General features: G+C 37.5%; 1 protein-coding gene across 2 annotated transcripts in view; it reads left to right on the forward strand.

The window, feature by feature from the left end:
* Positions 1–3,566: 3,566 nt before the first annotated feature.
* The window catches only part of SIPA1 (signal-induced proliferation-associated 1), a 59,787-nt gene continuing 48,098 nt past the window's right edge, over positions 3,567–15,255 (forward strand). The window contains exon 1 of one of the 2 annotated variants that reach the window (XM_063437806.1): positions 3,567–3,640. The gene's annotated coding sequence lies outside the window, so the exon portion shown is untranslated. Of the gene's footprint in view, positions 3,641–5,390; positions 5,507–15,255 lie in introns of those variants that run through there. The other variant, XM_063437805.1, reaches the window with a different exon arrangement.

Raw genomic sequence — 15,255 nt, forward strand, 5'->3', positions numbered from 1 at the left:
TCCTGTCTTTGTAATTATATCCCAGTGATATGAATGACCTAACCCTGAGGTGTAATAATACTGGCATACTGAAAGATGTGTACCTATTTGCTGTGCAGTGATTTATCCTTTAGCATTGGCGTATTTGTAGCCCGTACAACACATTAAAAATAAAGAGTATAAAAATATTATGCGCAGATTGAAATCTTCGTTGTTTTATTGTTATTTTTGATAAGCGGCACTGTTGTGTTTTTTTTTTTTTTTCTTTCAGGTTTCCTTTCCTTATTCCTCTTTCATCTCCACTCCTCCGTTGACTTTATTTATTTATTTTTAATTTTTCTTCCTTGTGCCGGTTCTCAATACCCAGGAACTTCCATTTTGTTTTATTCTTTCCATGATGTCTGCAGTTTAACTTCTCTGGGATTTTTTTGACTGATGGGTTTGGGGTAAATTAGCTTAGCAACTAAAGACAGAGTGTCCCAAAATAATGTTTACACTATTTGAAAGTTAAATATCAGATAACTTATGAAAGATAACCTGTTTGGATTGTTTGTATGTTTGTCAATCTGTTCTATGGCGTTGCAGATGATGTATTGCTGCCAACAGTCATCATTTTGAACACCTTTTACTTTAAGGTGTATGACATAAAATAAAGTTCATGCTTCCTGTTATGTATGTTCAAGTTATTAACGTTCAAAAAGTGTAAACATTATTTTGGGACACTGTAGAATGACTACTTTTTCTTATGTATAACTAAAAAAAAAAAAAGTGAATAAAAAAAAAATAAAAAAAATAAAAGCAGTAACAAACAGAAAGACAGAAAAATATTAACTAAAAAACGAAATCTCCAAAATGACAGGGCCTTTTTAATAGATTCATTGTATTCATAACAGATTATATGAGTGGGTCTATTCAACCGGTTTCAAATACATTCAGTTTTTTTTATATGCAACCATGTTTTATACTATTTCTAAACAAATTCTCATGGAATAATCATTTTTTCCCCTAATATTGTTGATTACAAATTCTTACTAAAAGTGAAAAAGTCGGACATTCTATTATTACTATTATTATTATTGGCATCTATAGTGCCAACTTATTCCACAAAGCTTTACAAGATTATAAATAGGAAATTCAACAACAAACAAAACAACTAGTACAAATTTTGACAGAAATAATAGGTTGATGAAGACCCTGGTCAAACAAGCTCACAATCTCTAGAGGAAGTTATTTATAAAAAACACAATTTGTCCTGATTTCCTTCTTTACATTAGCAATGGCTGCAGATGTAAGCAAACCCTTCATTGATTTCTTTGTGCCCCTAAATATAGTGAGCTATAAATATTGTCTATCACATTTGATAGTTTCTTACACTGTTTCAGTCAACATCAAGCATGTCAAACTCACATCCTGTGGTCCGCATGCGGCCCATAATGAATATCTATGTAGCCCAGCGAGCCTCGAGTTTGACATTTTAAGGCAGAGTAGGCACCTGCTCTCCCCACATTGCAGGTGCTTACTCTGCAAAAATTTACCCGGCTGGGAGTAGAGGTCGCTGGCGGCAGCGAGGGAGCTCAGTCTGTTCTTCCTGCTCCTCACTGCTCCCTTGCGCGCGCCCTCTGTAGTGATGCCGGGTGCCAGAATTACGTAATTCTGGCCTGGCGTCACTAAACTGCGCGCGTGAGGGAGCAGTGAAGAGCAGGAAGGGAGACCACGGGGAGAAGCCCCACACCAGCTCCCAAAGGTAGAGAGCAATAAATAAAATGATTTGTGAGTTTGTGCAAGAATGTGTAAATGTGTGTGTCTGTCAGTGTGTGTGTGTCTGTCAGTGAGTGTGTGTCTGTCAGCGAGTGTGTGTGTGTCTTTCAGTGCGTGTGTCTGTCAGTGAGTGTGTGTTGGTCAGTGTTGTGATGGCCGCAACTGTACAGTGGAGGACCTGGAGGTGCATGGAGGCACGCAACGCCACGTCACATTTAGTTGTGACATCAATGTGCTCCACCTTCACAGGGCTTCAAGGAGTAGCGGGAGGATCCGCTTTGACACAGGGTGGGGATGGCACCATTGGGGGTATACCAGAGGCTAGACTCCGGAGTCGCATACTGGCAGCGTCAATGTGAGTGGAGTCTGCTTGTTGGCTAATATTGGTTGTTTTTTTTTTTTTTTAAACAGAGGCCGGGGTTAATTAGTACATTGGATATGGTATGGTCCAAGAACATTCCTGGCTCTGTGGCTCAGATGCTAGATCTTTGGTTCTGGTCAAACAACGTGGACCCTCATGGGTAGAAGAGCATGAGTGAATAAAGAAATCCTCACTTGAAGAAATAATAGCACCCCAGGTATTCACGTAAAACATTGTCTGGTCAAGAGTCAGCCAGACTCTGACTAGCTGTTATGATATACATAACCCTAACTTGCAGAGTGTAGCTGAGACAGTAAAAGGAAAAATAGTATATTTATACAGTGAGTGAAAATGTGGTACAGCTCCTGAGAGTGGTCAGACTCCTTCAAAAAAGGAGAAACAGAGTGAATGTAAAGCGGCTAATGCAATTCAGGAAAAGTGCAGAGGTCATGATATCAGAAACACTTAAAGTCAAATACTTTGCAAGGTGAATGTGTAGAAGTGAACAACAGAAACAGAAAATTAGCTTAGTTCAATACTCTAAAGACTAATAGAATTTCAGGAATGCACTATTCGGCTATCATCAAGATCTATGAAGGGGCACCTGAGTGGTGAACAGACAAGCATTGTAGTATATGACATGTGGCAATTATAAGGATGAGAAAAGGTGTAGGCCATAGATCAAAACCAAAATTCACTGGGAAAAAATTTTACTAAAAGTTTTAAAATGAAGAGATTAGTGACAGATGTTACCATAGAGAAGGTAATACATCTGAAATGTTGGGGCTGGCCATAAAATTATACTCTAAGGGACAATAGTGACATACATAATGTGACATTAGTATCCTCGGCAGATACAATTCTTTCTCCCTAAAAAAAAAGATTTAATGGTATTATTTACATTTTAATAAGAAGTCACAAAACACTTATTTTTATACGATCATTTTTTTTTTATACAATCTCAAGTTTGTTAGAAAATATCTGTGTCAGTCGCCTTTACACTTTAAAATGCAAGATGTCTGTCACATTTACATTGGATTTTACATTACATTTACATTGGAAAAAATAAAAAAATACCAAAGTTTGACATTAGATAAAACCACTTGACTCATCTAATCTGAACCATTCTTTTTTTTCTGCTGCACATTAAAGAAATAGAACATAGTGTGACACCAGTTAGGAAGTCAGCAGTTTGTTTAACATGGGAGGTGAGGACATGATGTAAAAAGTGGAGATTATGGGGTCATGTTTATCACAAAAGTGATTTAAAATGCAGCTGCATGTTGGGGTCCAGTTGGAGAAATACAGTATAAATATTTCAATCTCACACTCACTTTTTCTTTGTCCCTTCTCTTCGTTTTACTCTCTGTTTTTCACTGGCTGCCCACCCCCTGTGCTTGTCACTGTCACATCCTGAGAGTGTCAGGAAGTTTAGACAATGAGACAGAAACAGAGGAAACTGTGGTCACTCACAGACTGCAAGGGCATATGAGTGAGACACGCAAGGAGGTAATGCGACCAGATTGAGACTATCTTTGAAAGGTAAAGGGCTCACAACTTTACACTTTGTACGTCAATGACTGTGGTGGGGTCAAAAAGGTTTTTTTTTCTTGTGTGTCATTGTGCCACGTTGTGGTAGATTTAATGGAATCGAATGCATTTGCTGTCTGCATCTCTGCGTCAGAGGAACAGATTCATAATTTTCTCTGCCTATGCTAACATACAGCAAGGACAGACATAATAATTCTTTGCTGTATCAATTGTGTCACCTTGTAGCCAGTCGGTCAGAAATGATGAAAAACTGTTTGCACTTTGCTTCTGCTCTCTGTAGAAGCATTCCTACTCTAGTTGATGCTTTTTGTCTGTATCACTGTATCAAAAGTCAGGATCAGATGTTGTTTTACACTTGTCATCTGTCTTTGCCTCAGGGACATTCAAAAAAATGAAGGGACTTCAATGTTCCCATTCCTTGTCAACCTGTGTGACAAAGGGACAGCGTCAAGTTCTGAAACTCCAGTAGGTGGCATAGATTAAGACACACATGTATAGAGCCTTCTTAGTCCACTTTCATACCATGTACCATAGATGGTGAAATAGGGCAAAATATAACTCACTTAAAAAAATCCTTTCCATTTTTTATTTTTAATAATTGTAAAAAGACAAGAAAATAATGAATTTAAATAACTTCCAAGCATCCCTCAAAGGGCTATGTACAATTAAATGATTATAGGATAGCAAGTTGACTTATTCAAATGCATTCAGTATTGTATCTGTAAAAAATACTTAAAATTTTGATTATTTGCTTGCATAAATGAACATTAAACAAACCTCCGCCAAGAGTTTTTTTTTTTATATAATCTCTCAATACATAGGTAACAGAGCAGACAGAAGGAGAAAAACCATGTCTATATACACTTTGCAAGAAAAAATCCATAGCACATTTTTTTTTATTTATTTACATTTCTCTTCTTTAGAGATTTTGGGACAGAAACATATCTGCAGGTTTTTGCATCGCACAGTATAGAAGGAGAGATCCATGTCTGCTTTTTTTATATGGTGAGAAAGCAAAATATGTCTATGGAATGATTATTTTACAAGGGTAGTTTTTCCCCTTCTGTAAGTCATTGTATGAGTGAGCAATAGATGTAGGAACAGACAGTAATAGTTCTATTGTGGCTGTGTCATCATGTTAGAGAAGAAATAGACTATGTCATGTCTGGCTGCTTCAGTACATCACCAGTGCACTAGTAGATTGAACAGAAGTAAACCTAATATTATTTTAAAGACAATGGATCTTGAATAGTATTAATTATCATGTGATATGCACTGTAGTTCTCTCCATTCCACCTCTATGTTTACCAGACTCTGAAAATGGGAAGATTTCTTTTGGTACAATCTAATCTAATGAAAGACCTTCATACAGCAGTGTCTTTGGGCATTTTATTTCCATGGTACTGGAGGTGGAAGGGTTATTTTTACCTAATAGGATTTGCTTTGCAGTACTCTGAAAATGAATGGGAGCATCTGAGATGAAAGGGCAGGTTGGTTTTATGCAAAGCTGTGTTCTGCCTGAGGTCACTGTTTAACCCTTTAGAAGGGTGGATAAACTCAGAACAGAATGTATCAGCACTGCCTGTAACAATGTCAACCTGCGTGGAGAAAGCCAAAACTCACAGCTCCCTATTGTCTGTGTCACTGTAGTGTCACCCTGCAGGGGGAGGGTGGGAGGAAAGGAGTGAGGAAATGAAAGGGGGGTGGAGGAAAAGAGAGGTCAGAGGAGGAGATGCTGATGGGAGGACACTGACACAGAGAGTGGAGCAGCAAGCTTGCAGCTGTGGGAGAGGGGGAAATAAAGGGAGAGAAGGAAAGGAAAGACTTAGAGCAAAATCACAGTGAAACATTACACAGGTGAGTGACAGTTCCCTGTTCTAGTTTATCTGTATAACTCAGTAGGTATACGGGGTTTATATGTTGCATTATTTCTGGTTTGGTAATGTATGTGTGCAGCATGTATAATACAGCATGCCTGTGTGTTCAGTTGTTTGTATCTTCAGTACATATGTCTGTACAGCAGTGTTTATACATTGCCAGTGAGTGGGCATGCACTGTCTGCTGCGAAATTCACTGCCAGGAATCTATATACAGCATCTGATCTGTACAGTTAGTCATGGTATGGGACATATCTGCTTGGCATATATAGCATGTCACCGTAAATAACATACACTGCTTTTTATTAAGAGAGTTTAATGTCTAGCAATGGGCGTGTGTAGAATTCTATGAGATTCCACTATCACAGGCAGTGTAGTTGTCACACACGTGTTACATTTTACAGAATTTTAGAATGCCCGTTCACAGTATTCTTTCCCCTTCCTATCAAATAATTATCAAGTTATATCATTTCTTTTTCTTTCCTCGTGCACTCTGCGTTTGTCTTTCATTTTTATTTGCCCTTCTTTTAAATCTTTTATATGTTTTTTTCTCTCTGTCTCTGTGATTTCCGCTCGGATGACAGAGGAAAAGGGGCATGCAGAGCAGAAACAGACAGAGGAAGTGACAGATCTGTACGGGGGAGGGGGAGGAGGATGTGTGGGGAGAGAGGAGGGGAGATGAGGTGCATGAGCGCGAGTGGGGAAGGAGAGGAGATGTGTGATAGGCAAATGGAGACACAGATGTTACTAGTTTTATCATGTGTGTCCCCCCCTCCCCTTTTAGCTCTGTAGTTGCCTTGCTGTCCCCTGTAGCCTTATTCATTTCTCTCCTCATGTGCAAAGCATTATGGTCTTGGTGGTCCTTTAATTACATTGCAGCTTGGTCCCTGTAGTCTAAATCCCTTCTCTGCCCTGTATGTCAATTTCTCCTCATAATAATGCCAACAAGGAAGACATTCAAAAGCACACATAAAAAGTTGTGTGTGAGAATCTATACATAATTATATAGACGTTGTGCCTTTTTTGTTTGAATTATTATGTAACTGGTTAATTTTTGGGTGGGGGAGCTCATTCCACTTACTCTCTCTGGTTCTGTGTTTTCAGTGCATTCTGGGCCAGTGTGTAATGCAGAAGGGTAGGTAGGCTGTTAAGGGTAGGAGTGGGATTCCTCATACAGTGGGGCCTCTGTTCACTGCTCAATGCTAACCATTGTTAACTTGGCTCACCCACTGTCTTTCTCCCCCTCCTTTTCTCTCAATATTTCTTTCTGTCTCATCTCTTTTTTTTCCCCAAGTCTCTTTCTGTGGTTTGTTATAATCATTTATTTATGAGGTGAACATATGTTCTTCAGAACAATGAAGTGTAAAACTGATGCACGCCTGTGTTCAGTAGTTGTGTTCATTGGTTTCTGCATACAGACAAGCTATTGAATTTTGCCCATATCCATATGTAAATGTAGCATACATAATTAGTATTTCTGCATATTATTATTATCTGCTTTATTTGAAAACATGCTTTGTTGCACATATTTTTTTTTAATGGAATATTCTACAACTGTTAGGAAGTGAAACAAAATAAAAATTAAAACGTAGACTTAATGTTGATCATCCATCATCTTGGTCCGGATTTAAGAATGTTTAGAATTGGTGCTTTTTGCGTGGCCAGATGTGCTACTCTCGCTTTGGAGCTAAACCTGTCAAAACTGACCCATGGCTTCTGCAGCTGTGAAAATCCTTGCTTGTTATTCAGACATCATTGTCTTCTTTCCTGTGTTGTCTGATGTAATTTCATCAAGGTAAAATCCAATTTTCAAATGAAAAAAATAAATGTTGGGTTACTAAGCTTTTTTTGGGGGTCGAGGGGTTAGTCCTGGCATGACATTTTATCTAATGGAATAAAAGTTGCACCAAGTGTGTAAACAATAAAAACTCAAGTTTTAATTACTTGATTTGGCCAAACTGTATACGAATATATACTACAACATTGCACACTCTAATAGTGCAAGTACCTTCACTCCCCTTATATTTTACTGATACTCAAAATAGCGCATATTGCTCTTTTTTTTTTTAAAATGTTAGCAGGTATTAAATAATCCTTCTCCCAGTTAACACCTGGACTCAAAATGTTGGTGTACCAAACTTGTAACAGCCCCATGGTTATTATTTTCAGCATAATTCATAGGAATGATGTAATTCTTGTGATTTATTTATTGTGACTTCAAGAAAGCTATTTTTGTTCTTACATTACATGGTAATAAGATCTTCCAGTTTATTGATATTGTTTCATGCCATGTCTGAAGCAGGCCAGAGGCTGCAGAAAAGTGGTCCCTTTTCCCCATGCAGTTCTCCCCTAATGAACCCACTGACGTGGGAGCCACTGATGCTCGCTGCTCAGCCAGTCAATCAATGATCTAGTTCACACCCATGGCATTTTAACAAGACAAACGTTATAAACATAAACAATGCTATACGTAGTTATGATTACATACTCATCAATTACACAGAGGATACATAATGATGGGCTGGATATGATGTGAAAATGCCATTCTGGGGCCATCAAAAATCACTTGTTTCCAGAACTCTTTCATGGCACAAATTGTCCCTAATACAAGCTTTACATTTATAAATATTTTATAAAACATTCATTTTAATTTCTATAAATATTTTTATTGCCATTTTTTCATAGCAGATTGAGAACTAGACATGTTTATTCCTTGACATTCTTCCTACTGTAGGATCCATCTAATATAAGAAATTTCCAAATAAGCTATGTTTGGTTTAATTTTGCAACTCAGTTTTCAGTTTACCACACTTTGGTGTTTAGTGGATACAGTCCATTAATTTGAAATTTATCTGGTAGGGCAAAATCATAAGCAAAACCATTCATACTCTTTACACTTATATACTTTGTACAAGCTGTGATAATTACCACATGTATTTAAAACTAACCTATAGTCCAACTATAAAAAATAAAAGTTTAATATATTTTACTCACCTTGTTTCCAGGACCAAGACAGTGTTGTTACAAGCCCCTGTCTGTCTTGGTCTTAGTCAGAAAGCATTCTGACACCTCATCCAATCCTATGGTTTTCATAGAGATGCATTATGGATGATAAGCACATGTGTGGTAAGTAGTATGAGAAGCATTGACTCATAGTTATAACAGCGGAATTACCATCTAGGGACTTCCAGGAAGACAAACACTTCTAGTAGCTGTCTTCCTCACAGTCACTAGACCAGGGGTGTCTACGTTTTTTCTGCAGTGGGCCTTTTCGTCAGAAATGTTTGTGTGCATGGGCCACACTAATTTTTTGCTGAGAGAAAATGTGGCCGTTTAGCTGTGAAATGCAAGTAATTACTGGCTTAAGCCTGGTGCACTTCTGTCTTCCTTCCTTCTGACCCTTGCGCATGACTTCATGCACAGTGTAGAGAAGGGATTATGTGCACTTCATTATCTGCGGTGCTCTGTGTCCACGATGCTGCTTCAAGTTTAACTTACACGTGCAGGGCCAATGCAATGAATGTTTGCTACAAAGGCGAAGATGCATTTTATTCCCCCTCCTCACCCCCCCATGTGTCCCTTAATCTTCCCTCTTGAATTTCTTACCCTCTTTTACCGCTCCTTTGAATGTCTTACATCTTTTAGTATATCTTATCCCCCATTTTTTCCCTTTATGCGTCTCTTAAAACCCTTTGTGTGTCTCTCACTCCCCACAGCCCCTTTGTTTGTCTCTTTCTATCCGAGCTCTGTTGTGTGTCTCTTACTTCACTCAGCCCCTTTGTGTGTATCTTTCTCCCCAGCATATTTATGTGTATCTTTTGTCCCTTCTCCAGCCTCTCTGTGTGTCTCCTCCCCTCTCCCAGCCTCTTATTTCCCATCCACTGTGTGCTTCTTCTTCCCCAGCTCCTTTTGTGTATCTCTTTCTCCCCTTTCTCATCCCCTCTATGTCCTTTTCTTCCTCCAGCCCCTCTGTATGTCTCTTTTTCACCTTCCTGCCCCTCTGTGTTTCTATTCCCCAGCACATTTTTTCTTTCTCCTCCTCGCCCCCCCAAACCCCAAATCCCCTCTCTGTCTCTTTTTCTGGCCACCAGCTCACCTGTAGCGTAGACAAGCCGCGGTAGAGGAACTTCCATTTCCTCTCCCTGGTCTGATAGGAAGCTCTGTGAGGACTCACTGTCATACTGGGTAGAGGATTCAGAAGATTGCTACCACAGTTCGCTGCTCATCCATGCTACAATGACTGACTGGCTGTAGGGGAGCGCTGTGCTGTGCCCTATCCTCTTGCCGCTCAAACAGAACTTTTGCACGTGTGGTTGGAGGAGCGGTAACCACTGCAGATCTTATGAAGGCCACACCTCAATGTCTGGTGGGACGCATATCTGACGCCCCAGCACCAGATGGTAATTCCACTACTAGAAGTGTTTTTTAGTTCTGCAATGTAATGTGATGTTTTATAGTAAAGGACTAAAACTAGAGGGCCTCTGCACCCAAACCACTTAATTGAGACAAAGTGGGCTGGGTGCCTGTAATGGCTTGGTTTCCTCCGGCAATGGTCCAATCCATCTCGGGGACCTGATGCACGTGCGCAACTAGCACCATGCGCTCATCCAATTCTTCTCTTAGGAAAGCATTCAAAGTGCTAATAAGCTACAACATCACATGAACATGCTTTTCTGGAAGACATCCACAAGAGATGTGTTTAACCCTGCAATGTAAACATTGCAGTTTCTTAAACTGCAATGTCTTTCATTGCAAGGATAAAATGACAGGACCACTGCATCTAAACCAGTGGCTTAAGTAATCCTTGAAGACATTCACGTTTTTAAATTTCTTCATGTTTAGTGTCATCAGGCACAATGTGAAGATAAAACAGGAATAAAAAGAAGGGGATATACAGCGCTAACTCCAAAGGCAGCAGAATAAGGTCTGTAACTTGGATAACCTAATAACCCAAGAGGAACAAGGAAACAAATACAGAAAAAAACAGACTGTGACAAATAATAAATGCTAGATAAAATTATACTGATATATATATATATATATTCAAAACATGTTTCTTGGCACTCACCCTTTCATGATAATAGTCCAATTTAGCCTGGGTGCTATCCCACGTTGAACATATATAAACAGAAATAAAGAGATGCACTCCAAGGACTTATTGAATGAAAAAAGGGGTTAGTTTATTCCAGTAGGTATATCATCAAAAATAGCCATTCGAAACCCATTCGAAACCTATTTATATATATATATATACAGTTCAAAGGAAAGCCAGCACTCAGGGACTTTAAATGTTGAAAAAGTAGAAAAAAACTTTTATTCCAGAGATCGACGTTTCAGCCCACCACTGTGGACTTTCATCAGGACATAAAATACATAATACAATATTCAGCTTAAATAAGAAAAAAGCTAACTTACCAAACTTCCTTCACCTGTGTGCCGGCGTGGTCTGCTACCCATTGCGCATGCGTGTCAAATCGCTTTACCCCTTCCGGCACGGAAGTGCTCACTCTCCATCACCATGGTGATCTAAATAAACAGATCGCGAAAAACGGCGATCTGTATGTATATACATCTGTGTGCTGTGTTCAATGTGAACTGCTAAGCTCGATCTAAATGTCGAGCTGCCATATAAGATCTCTAGTAAATCTATTGTGGATCTAATAGATAGATCAAAAAATAAGTCGCTGCTCAAGTGTGTATAGGGTAACTGGATATAGGAAGAGTGCCTTATATAAAGGTCTATTATATGGATCTCTATAAAAATACCCATCACAATATGTGTAAAAAAGTGTGTAAAGTGGAAATAAGGTAAATAATACTTTACCAAGGAAAAATACAAAAAATACCAGTGCTCCAAAACACAACAAAAACGTGCAGTGATGTGATGATCTCTTAAAGTGACAAGTGCATACATTCATAAAACATTGCCTGCAAGTAAGCACTAAACAGAAATATTGGAAGGGGAGACACTTTGCTAATTAAGGGTAGTGGAGAGCTGGAGTGCAACTCCTATCATCTTCTGTTTATATATATATATATATATATATATACACACACAATATTATATATAAAAATATTGAGATATGACAATAATAAAGAGTCCCAGCAGAAATTTTTTTTGGGGGGAGATAAGAATCTTTTGAAGGTAGTTCTTTTTTGGAGGTCAGTCTGTTATCCTCCTTAGTGTTCAAGTAGACACAACTTTAGTGCAGATGATGAATTCTGTTGTTGGTGTAAGGAGAGAACTTCTATTCAGCTCTTAGATAGGGCTCTGAGCGGTACAATTCCCGCTCAAGGATAAATCTGGAGCTGTCCTCTTTTGATGTTCACAGTGTAAACGGCATGGAAAGGAATAAAATGAGATATAGTGCTGTTTCAAGCCATATTACTTTTTAAAAAATATATAAAATCTACTCTCAATTTCAAGAGCACCTTTTGCTCAATGATATCAGCTTGGGTGGTATGATCCCCACCAAGGTTATATGTAGGTAGACGTTGAGGTTCTTTTAAAAAATAAACATAACATTTTGAAGGTAAAAACAATGTTTACTGTAATATACCACACAAAATAAAAACAGATTAAAAAAAAGTCCTTCTATACAATCACAACGCGTTTCACGCATAGGCTTTCTCAAATTATTGAAATAAAAACAGTTAAAAAACTATTTCTATAAAATCCCAACGCGTTTCACCCATAGGCTTTCTCAAATGATCATACCACCCAAGCTGATATTATTGAGTGAAAGGTGCTCTTGAAATTGTGTGTAGATTTTATATATTTTTTAAAAAGTACTATTGTTTGAAACAGTGAGCACTATATCTCGTTTTATTCCTTTCATATGCCGTTTACACTGCGGTTACATTGTGAACATCAAAACAGGACAGCTCCAGATTTATCCTTGAGCAGGGATTGTACCGCTCAGAGCCCTATCTAAGAGCTGAATAGAAGCTCTCTCATTACACCAACAACCTCATCTGCAATAATGTTTTGTCTACCTGAACACTAAGGAGGATAACAGACTGACCTCCAAAAAAGCACTACTTTCAAAAGGTTCTTATCTCCAAAAAATACTTTTTTCTGCTAGGACTTTTTATTATTATTATTATATCACAATTTGAAGATGATGGACACTGCTAATGATTCAAAGGTTCTTATAAGAACCACCGGAATTGCACATTGTGCTCTGTTAATCATCAGAATTTCCCTTTGAGAAGCATCTGATCATCAGAACTGTTAGTCTGACAAGAGAGTGGGTTGCAGTGACCAAGCTGACTCGGCACTGTATTACCGGAAATTTACTTTTTTTTGCTAACTTTTTTTTCACACAAAGGGGGCTCCTAATCTAATTTATCATAGGAACATTCTAAATGTCTCCTTTAAAAAAATAAAAATAAAAAAAAAAATGAACTTTTAATTATGAGTGTTCGTTTCACAATCTGAAAGTAAGCATTCACAGCTTTTAATGAAAATTTCCCAGAGAGGGTGCTAGATGCCCATAACGTTTTATATCATTATATCCAATAAATAATTCAAAATAAAATTCCCTTCACACTTGTTTAAAGAGGCAATCCTTTTTATTACTTTTTACAGCCATGCATATCTGAATTGAATCTATCTGCTATCACGTATATGCAACATAAGGATTACTGAAAAGTCCTATGAAACAAGAAATTTTGTTTAATATATAAAAGTACTAGACAAACTGTGTTTAACAAACATTTATTTTTTTAAAACACATCTGCATAAGTGTATTGAATGTGGACGTCAGCGTGACAAAAGTATCTCAAAGGTTATCATTTTTAGGTAGACCACAAAAAAACATACATTTTGTGTAAGTGATGAAATATTATCGATGTTATTTTTACTTCTCACCCTTCTGCTTAAGAAACTTCCTGTGAACACCATGCAAATTTTGTACAAAAGTGAATACAGCCTAGCAGTGACGTCAAACAAAAGTGCATTCATTAGCTTTGCTATCTCATATGAAAGGAAAAAATAACAGTTCATGTTATTGTTTTCAAAGCAAAATTACTGTCCCTATTTTTTACAGGCCTGCTGATAAAGGTCTGTCTAGATTGCAACCTCTTACAAATGCTATAAGCACACAAAATCTGCTACACACTCTAGTGCTAACCTTATGTGTTTACATATAGCACTTGTGCTTGTGTGTGAAATTACGTGTACTTGTTTTGTTCTGTTAGTTGTACAGCTTTCTGTAACGTCTATGCCCTAGGGAAGCTTGACATAAGTTGATATGGGAAAATGTGATTTAAATGTCTGCTGGCGGTTCTAACACAAAGTGTAGATTTATGGGTCTTTATGTGACATCAGTGAGTTGTATTGAATGAGGAACCTGCTTGCCAAATAAGGATGAACATGACAAAGCGTAGGGAAACAAAAGAGCTTATTTTGCTGAAAGTTGAGTTTTTCTTTGCACCTGGGCTGGTTTCGCAGAAATGTTGCTTGTCAATGTACCACTCACTATTACTTAATACACCCCTTTATATAACTGGTATACTTTAACATGATTTTTATTTTATTTTTTTATGATTCTGTTTTGACGTTTATACATTTCCCATGTTGCTTCACATGCAAAAATCTAAAAAATTAAGCAAAATTGGTCTGCATTGAATGCAAGATAATTCCACAACAGCCTTGTGTTTCCTACAGATAGTAGAGGTGTATTTTATTAAGGGGAGCACACTAGATGATTTTTACAGGGTTATTTGCTCAATTGTGTATTGTCTGGAACTAAAAATGAATTCACTGTGAGTTTCTAATTTAATATAGCTGACCTCAAAACATAACTGATATGGAGAATGCTGCTAATTCAGTGATTTTTTTTTCTCCTGCAATTTGAAATGTGTTATACATTAATGTCAGTTCACACTTTAGTAAATAACCCTGGCAGTTAGATACTATAATGTGCCGTTATGCCATTACATCCCAAGTGACAGATGCACTTTAAAACCACTTTAGTTAGTTTTTGGTTAAGCTACAAGACATAAGGAGCAGTGCTTCATAAAGGGGGCTAAATGTTCACTTTCATTAATTATTCATCATTATGTTTATTAACTATTTCCAGATGCACCTGATATTTTCCCATTTTGTATTCAAAACACATTTAACAGCTTCCATGACTGTGGGCACATTAGAAATACATCATCATTATAATGTGATAATTAGGCAATGCCTACATTCTTAACATTGGAAATGATGTTGCAATTCTGGTATCAATAGGAAGTGCTCTTCTAAAATAAGTGGCTTTTTAAAACTGCCATAAATCTGTTTAAAAGGGAACTGTCATATCCCTAGGCTTTCAGTGTCATGTATATATATTACCTATATTTAACAAATATGTTTGCGAGGTCTAAAAAAAATGTAATTACATTTAGAAGTCCATTCTTCTCCATTCTGGAACATATTGTCTCCCTACAACGCATTGTTAGAAATAAGCTCTGCCTTTTGTAGCTATCAGTCAGACAAAAGGAAAAACAGAAAAATGTTTTATTTCTCTTCCTCCAACGTAATGTTCCTGGCTGTGCCTGGATTGGGATGTCAATTGGTAAATGTTTAATATACATAAAAAAATACATTAAAAAAAATTAGAAAAAAAGAGCATCACATGCAGAACGGCTAACACAAGTTACAGGTGACTTGCAATGTTTTATTCCATAGTGTAATTTCTAGAAAAGTAACAGTTCCCTTTTATGCTTTTCTTTTGACGT

This window comes from Pelobates fuscus, chromosome 12 (genome assembly GCF_036172605.1).
Source record: "Pelobates fuscus isolate aPelFus1 chromosome 12, aPelFus1.pri, whole genome shotgun sequence".
Lineage (NCBI taxonomy): Eukaryota > Metazoa > Chordata > Amphibia > Anura > Pelobatidae > Pelobates > Pelobates fuscus.